Source organism: Antechinus flavipes, chromosome 2 (assembly GCF_016432865.1).
Source record: "Antechinus flavipes isolate AdamAnt ecotype Samford, QLD, Australia chromosome 2, AdamAnt_v2, whole genome shotgun sequence".
NCBI classification, from domain to species: domain Eukaryota; kingdom Metazoa; phylum Chordata; class Mammalia; order Dasyuromorphia; family Dasyuridae; genus Antechinus; species Antechinus flavipes.
Window position 1 is genome coordinate 553,539,857 of NC_067399.1, and position 8,196 is coordinate 553,548,052.

Genomic DNA, 8,196 nt, shown 5'->3' on the forward strand with positions numbered 1-8,196 from the left:
GTTAAACACACTGTGGTACAAGAATATTAAAAAACAGTACTATATTTTGAGAAATAATAAATATGATGAATATACAGAAGCAGGGGGATACTTATATGGACTGATGAAGAGTGAAGTAAGCAGAACCAGAAAAATAATATACACAATCTTAAAAGAAAAAAAAGAAAAAAAAAAAAAAAGAAAACTCAAAAATGAATGCTATGAAATTAAAATGACCACAGTTGGCCCCAAAGAAGAGATACATGAGAAGGTATCTACCTCTACATTTTTGAAGAGACAGGGGACTAATGATGAATGACTAGTTGATTGTTTATTAATTGTGTAATTAGTAATAGTAAAACTATTACTAGTTTTCTCCTTTTTTACTCTCATGGTAAAGGATAGCTCTCTAGGGAGAGATCAGAGATATACTGGAAAATGTAGGTATATATAAACAAATATCAATAAAAACTAAAAAGCAGTGAGTACATTACAAGGATGAGGAACATCCTGTGCAAATGCAAAGAGACAGGTGGTAAAATGTCCCCTTTGGGTATAATTTGGAACTATGCCCAAAGGGCTATATATTCTTTGATTTGGTAATACCACAGCTAGAACTATATCCCAAAGATATCCAAAAAAGGAAAAAGGACCTATCTGTAAAAAAAAAATTTATAGCAGCTCTTTTTGTGATGGCTAGGAATTGGATTGAAAGAGAATATTAATGTGTATATAAAATGATAAGAAGGATGATTTCAGAAAAACCTGGAAAGATGTACATACACTGATGCATAGTAAACAGAACTGGGAGAACACTGTACAGAGTAAAAACAATATTGTTCAATGAAGTACTGTGAATGACTTGCTATTTTCAACAATATGACAATCCAAGACAATCCCAAAGGACTAATAATGAAGCATACTATTTACCTCCAGGGAAAGAACTAATATTGATTGAATACAGACTGAAGTATAATAGTTTTCACTTTCTTTCTCTAATTTTTCTTCTTTCATTAGTCTTCTTATACAAAATGACTAATATGAAAATATTTTATTGTACACATATAGCCTATATTTGATTAACTGTCTTCAGAAGGAAGAAAGAGGAGAAAAGGATAGAATTTAGAACTCAAAACTTTTTTTTTAAGTTTTAAAATTGTTTAACCATGTAATTGTGGGGAAAAATAAAATATACATATTTTTTAAGTGTTCTCTGTAAGGAACAGCAAATTGGCCAATTTGGCTAGATTATAGTGGCCATGAAGGTGAATTAATGTATAATAAGCCCAGAAAGGAAAGTTGAAATCAAGATCTCCAGGACTTTAAATGCAAAACAAAAGAATGTGTATTTGATCCTAGAGGCAATAGAGAGCCAGAGGAGATCACTGAGAAGAGGCCAGTTACATTTGTGCTATACAAGCAAATGAATCAAGAAGATAAATTGGAGATAAAATGAACCAATTAGTAAAGATCCAATAAGGCAGAATTGAACTGTGGTGGTAGCCATGAAAAGAAGTGAATAGATGCAAAAAATATTAAAGTAAAATTGACAAGATATGGAAACTGCCTGGCTATGTGAGGTGAGGAAAGAGTATAGGATCAAGTATCATTTATAGTCTGTAAACACAGGTAATTTGGAAGGACAGCAGTGCCCTGAACAGGGAAGTATGGAAGGGTATATATGGAAGAAAAATATATATTGTGTTCTGTTTCAAAATCTGTTGAGTTTGATGTACCTATAGGTCAAACAATCTGAAATGTTCCATAGGCGGTTGGTGAAGTGAAATTGGAACTCAAGAAAAAACTGGCATATAGCTAGATCTGCCTAAATATTATAATTGAGCATAGGGAAGCCGATGAGGTACAAAAAAAGAGACTATAAAGAAAAAGACCTCAGATAGAGATCCAGGATAGAGAACCATGGCAAACCCACAATTAAGGATCAGGAATGAATCATCCATGAAAGGACACTTAAGGATGAATAGCCCTTATTAAGCAGTTATGGGGTACTAGGTATGGTACTAAATAAAAGGAGAGCCAAAATAGAACAGTACCATGAAAACAGAGGGGGAATAAAGATATCCTGGAAGAAAGAGTGGTTAATCAGGTCAAATGTTAGCTAGTATCTTTGGAGACAACAGTTTCAGTTGAATGATGAGATCAGGAATAGTATTACAAAGTGTTGAGAAGTGAGAAGAAAGTAAATAGAGGCAACAAAAGTAGAATTTCTTTTTTCTAGCTTAGTTGTGAAAAAGAGAAGAGAAATAAAATGACAGCTTAAATGAATGTTAACTGAGCAAAGATTCTTTTTTTTTTTTTTTTTTTTAAGGATAGGGAAAGACCAAGGCCTAAGTATAGGAAGCAGGAAAAGCCAGTAGATAAGAAGACAAAGAGAAAAAGGATAATCTGGAAAGAAATCCACTAGAGAAAAAACATCATCAAAAACACAAGTGGGAAGGTTAGCTTTGGTGAGTAGAAGGGGCACTTCCATCAGAGACTACAGTAAAAGAACTGAGATTATGAAGAATTATGGAGTTATTATAAGTTTTGAAACGTAGAAAAACAAAAACAAGAGAGAAACTTGCTAACAAAGATCCCTATTTTCTCAGTAAAGTATGAAGTACTAGAGATGGGAGATTTGAAAAGAGAAGTTTTGGAAAAGATGCTTTGGAAAATATTAGATATTATTAATTTGTAGTGGGATTAGTACACTTCAGGGGTTTCTTCTACCATAAGGAGCATATAAAGAAGAGGGAAAGTAAATGGTGGAAGTAATACAGGGTTGATATTTGCCAAAGAATAGGATAATAGGGAACAAGAAATTCAAGAACTAAAGACAATATGAAATGTTAATAGTTAAGTATAATATCTATACATTAAGCTAACTATAGTATTTACACAAAAAGGGAGGAAAATTAGGCCAAATTAGAGGTGAAAGTCAGGTTAAATACTGAGGAGTAGAAAGATGAAATTATTGGGAGGATAATGAATAGGTTTAACTAGATAAGAAGTAGGGGAAAAGATGATTCCATCTAAATAGCAGTGTATAGTTGGCCAGAGGAATTTAAACATTTGTGATCAGAGAAGTGGAGCTTTTGTGACTGAGGATAGGATCAAAGATTTGAAGCCACATCATTATGTGTGTCCAAGGTGGAGTAAAAAAAATAAGTTATAAAACTGGAGAAATTGAAGAACTAGAATGCCATCATGTAGGAGGAAATATCAACATCTCTGTTGAAAGTATATGACAATCATCCATTCACATAGTTTGAAATATCTTATACAGATTTCTTCTACATCTATCAAGTCATATTTCCAAATGCCTGGTGAATATCTCTACCTGGATTTTCATAGATGCCTCAGACTCAATGTGTTCAAAAGTTGTAGCCTCTTATCTTTCTTTGTATTTCCTTATTTGTTGATCTCTCTACTTTCCAAATTTGAAAGCTTCCACTCATCTTTGACTATTAATTTCTCCATCACCATAACTCTAAATAGCCAATCAATTACCAAATTAATCAATTATACTTCCACAATCCTGTGTTTCCTCTTTGAGCCCTTTAAAACAATGTCATCCTGTTTTCTTTACCTCCGATCTCATCAGCATCTTTCACATACCAAAATCATCTTCATAATGCACAAGTCTAATCATTTAATTCTCAAGCTCAAAAATATTCATTGGTCTCCCAATTCCTATAGGATAAAGGGCATTTATTTTAGGTTGGTATTTGAGAAGTGAAAAATCTCCAATCTACCTTCTAAAGTTTCACAAAATTCCCTTTCATACAGGCTACATTTCAGCCCAACTGTACAACAAATTTTATTTTTCCTTTCTTGCCATTTTTCTACTTCCACGTACCTTTAAGTTAGAATGCCTTAATTCCATATAATACTAATAACAACTTCTTCATATGGTGCTTTGAGGTTTGCACATCTACACTTAGTCAATTCCTTTCTTCATGGTACTAGTTTCAGTACTATGTTCTCCAGAGAATAGTCTTTTATTCTTCTCTCTCACAACTGAAAATTTTAAATTTTCCTCCTTAAATTTTCATACATTTTTGTCTGAAACTCTCCTAGCTATATCACATTATACTCTGTATCATATATATGTGTTTGATTCTGCCCTATATAATATGTAGGCTGCTCAAAGATGGGAATTGTTATTTAACATCTTTGAAACTATGTTATCTATGAAGACATTTTCAGCACCTAGCACAGCACCTTACTCATAAGTATTTAATAGATTCTCAGCATTTATTATATGTTAGTACATTTTTGTTCTTTGGAGTAGTAATTCAATTTCTTATGCAAAAAAAAAAAACTGCTTGGAAAAAAATTCAAACACTAAAAAGCATCTAAACTTTCCTTAAATATACCTTGACCTCCACCAATATAAACAAATTAGTTTTAAAACCTCTATGGATCATACGACAATCCCCCATTCTAAATTATAGACAATATAAGACAATTAAAATTTAGATTAAAATTTCTCACCCTATACTACTGTTATCATCATAAAATTGTTCAAATTACAACTTTCAAGTCGTGTGGCATTATTCTTCAGGTTCATAATTTAATTTTATGAAATACGGACTAGAAAATGGTTTAAACTTTCCTCAGCATTATGAATAAAACCCTAAAAGTTAAACATGAATATAATATGAAAATAAAAACAAAAGGAAAATCACAGATTTTTGTAAATGTACTTTTATTTGGTAAATGTACATTTACCAAAAAAATATAGTGATTTCAAAAAAACTGCAGTATTTACAATTCCTAAAGCACAAGTATCTTGTAGAAAGCATTAAATTAGCCTAAGATTTAAATAAAATGGAATATTTTTAAATCATTAGCTTATGGAATATGAGTATGTATGATTACCACTATCATAACCTTTGTGAAAGTATTCTGTTTTATCGCTTAGTGATAAAAGCAATATCTAAGCTAATTATGAGTACAATAACATATAAAACCAATTCCAATATTAAAACTATGATCTATGAACATGAATTTCATTTGTCACAATGTTGAAAGCAAAATTGCCGCCTCTTGACTTAAAGATAGCTATTATTTAAAATAAGGTATTGTCATAGCAATTTTAACCTTGTATGTCCTAAATTAAATTCTTATTAAGATAAATGGCATTTTGTATGTCTTCAAAAAATGTCCCCTTCCCTTTTCCTACATTGTTCATATACCTGTCATGATGAAAACTGATTTTAAAACTGACAATGCTAAGTACTAAAATGACAAAACAAAAAGAGCTGGACTCTTAAAGAAAAAGTATCTTTATTCAAGATATACCTAAATGCAGTCAGAAAACTTTCCAACTACATAGTAATGTTACATTAAAAAAAAAAAAAACTGATAAAAACCTAAAAGTTTTAGAGGCATTACACAGAAAATGAAAAAATATATATAATAGCAAGGTCTTTTTCTAACATATCTCTAATTCTTATTTCTTATTATATGTCATTTCCTTATCCTGATATAAAGGTAAATATCTAGAACTTTTCAGAAGCTTATCGGCCACTACTATACAATAAGAGAAAACTCAATTTAAATCTCTGGACTTTCCACTTCAACAATTAAAGGTAAAACTGCTTAATTTTGAAAACGCTAATCATCTTATTTGCTGTTGAAAATACCACAATTTCAAAAGCTTCTATAATCCATAACACATCCATAGGACTGAAATTTACTGAACCAAAAAAGTAGAGAAAGCAGTCTCCATGCAAGCTTACTCCTTCATTACTAAACTCTCTCAGTTAAACACAGCACTGCTTCACATTAGCAGGTGTCTCTCACTACATTTCTTCCCCTTCCCCCATTCCCAAACATTTCTCTTATTTTACATTTACTGTTTACTGCCACAGAGCATTTTAAAGATTACTTACAAAGTCGCATTGTTAACATATAGTCCTATTCTACTTCCCCTCTCCATAAACACACAAGAACTTCCTAAACCAAAAAGTAACATGACTAACATATAAATTTAATTCAGCCCTTTTCACAAAGAAAACCTTAGGAGATCCAAACTAGAGATCCCATTAAGAGAATCGTTAACAAACTACAGGTCAACATATCCAAAGCGTATCCTAACCTTAGTGGCAGGATGAGAAGTAGCTAAAACTTCCAGTGGCCCAATTAACACAATGGCATCTTCTAGGAACCTCAACCTCAGAATTTCGCTAAACTCAAAACTACCTTGACTTTCAAAGCCAAACTGATACTGCTTGGCCTCCCAACAATCCCCTGCCCTAAAAATTGGGTAGGAGCACAGATACCACGGGTTCATCAGAAATTTTACGGTATTCTTTACAACATAGCCAAAAGTGACAATCCCTTTATTTCAAAGATTCCACCTTTCATATGCGTGTGTATACATACATACACGCATACATACATACACATATATGCATATATGTATGTATGTATGCGTGTATGTATGTGTACACACACAAACAACCTAACTTTATCCCAAATAAAAACCCCAAAGAACGCACACACACAAAACCCTACACCTTCTACTAACAGTACATTCAGGCTCACGCTTTTCCAAGCCTCCCAGCATCGTGACACCACTCACCTCCCACCCCATCTCCTCAAGGTACTTCCTCTCGACGACCCTCACCTTCGAGACTGTGAGCCCCGAGTCCCCATCGTTCTCCTCCCCATCCCTAACACCTCCCCAGTACACCCCCCCCACTCCCACAAAGATCTCATTAGCGTGACCCCGCAGCCAACCGACCCCCTCCCACCAGGTCAATGCCACATCAGTCCAGTGCATAGTCAGCCGTCTCAGATCACTCCCTTCAACTGAACACATAGCTGCCCGATTACGCTTTATCACACGGCCCGCCACCTCGCGACCCCAATATACCCACACCCAGCCTCCCAGTCTCCTACCCCGGCCACTTCACTGAGACGGAGACGCCGTCCCCTCGTCCCCTCTAACCCCTTATCCCCCTTCCACTCCGTTACCCAAGTCTGGATATGAGCCAGGTCAGAACTCACCGTATCCCCCCGCGGGGCTGGTATGCACACATATGCACACACTCTCACACACTCACACACACATACACAGCACTGCCCGAAGCCGCCTCCTCCTTCAGCCTGGGACTCACTGGGACATCAGCGGATGAATCCCAACACGGAGGCTATTTTTAGGAGACAGGGCCCCAGCCAGACCGGAACTTCTTCCTCTCCGCGCGCGTGCGCTGTCTGATCTTCTACCTCAGTGTCCCTACGCCTCTTTTTTCTCTTCTCCCTTCCCTCTCGCCCCCCAGTGGATAAGCTTCCTTTCCGCGGCTCTCTTCCCCTTGCGTTCGAACCTAGTGGAGCCGGAGTTGAAGATAATGAAGTTAGACAGAAGCTTAATCAGTGTATTTAAGACCAAGGGGTGTTTCACTGGAACGTGAACCACGGACTATGTTTTTCCGGGTGGGAGAAAAGACGGATCACCCCGCACAGGAAGGAGATGACGGCGGTTTGGCGCCGGGGGAATGGTCTGGAGCTTGGCTTTCCTCTGAAGGATGGTGTTCCCCTGGAAGGGATATTGGTCACTTGATGCTCGTTCGGACGCCTCCAGGGGTGGGGCCCACGGGCAGTCTCAGCGGCCCTTAGAGGCACACCCTCCTCCCCCGCCTCCTTTCTCCCCACCTCTGCCTTCAGCTTCTCCCACCCCCTTGCTCGGACCAAATCACCCGGAGCAAAACCGGCGACAGCAGGGACAAAAAAAAAAAATCTCAAATCACTGCGCGCAAGCGGAGTCATCAACCAATAAAGGCCGAGGGAGGGCGGGGCTCCCTAGGGAAGCTGGAGATGCTCCAGTCAAAGCGACCCCGGATCCGGACCGAGGCTGGTGGGGTGCCTGGCAGGAGGGCATGGGGATGGGGATGGGGGTAGGGACGGACCTGGAACGCATGCGTCAGGAAGCCGCGTATCGAGTAGTGTCTATGGCGTGTGTACCTCACCGTGCCTTTCGGAGCACTTAATATCATCTCCTTTTTGCTTCCTCCTGCCCTTACTCTGGAGACTCGTTCTCCTTCTCCGTCGTCTTAGGCCAGTCCAGCCACACTTCTCTCCCGGCTTTTCCCTCCCCACAGCTCCACCCCCGGCCCCGCCTCGCCCAGTAGCCACCCCAGCCCGCTAGCACACTTTTTCTATCTCGCTCAGGATCTCGCTGCACTTCCCGGGCGCTAGTTTATTGTT

At 37.5% G+C, this 8,196-nt stretch overlaps 1 protein-coding gene across 8 annotated transcripts in view; it reads right to left on the reverse strand.

The window, feature by feature from the left end:
* The window catches only part of MEF2A (myocyte enhancer factor 2A), a 243,666-nt gene extending 236,459 nt beyond the window's left edge, over positions 1-7,207 (reverse strand). For 5 of the 8 annotated variants that reach the window (XM_051981010.1, XM_051981015.1, XM_051981007.1 and 2 more), the window contains exon 1: positions 7,000-7,103. The gene's annotated coding sequence lies outside the window, so the exon portion shown is untranslated. The other 3 variants (XM_051981008.1, XM_051981021.1, XM_051981011.1) reach the window with 2 other exon arrangements.
* Positions 7,208-8,196: the final 989 nt, after the last annotated feature.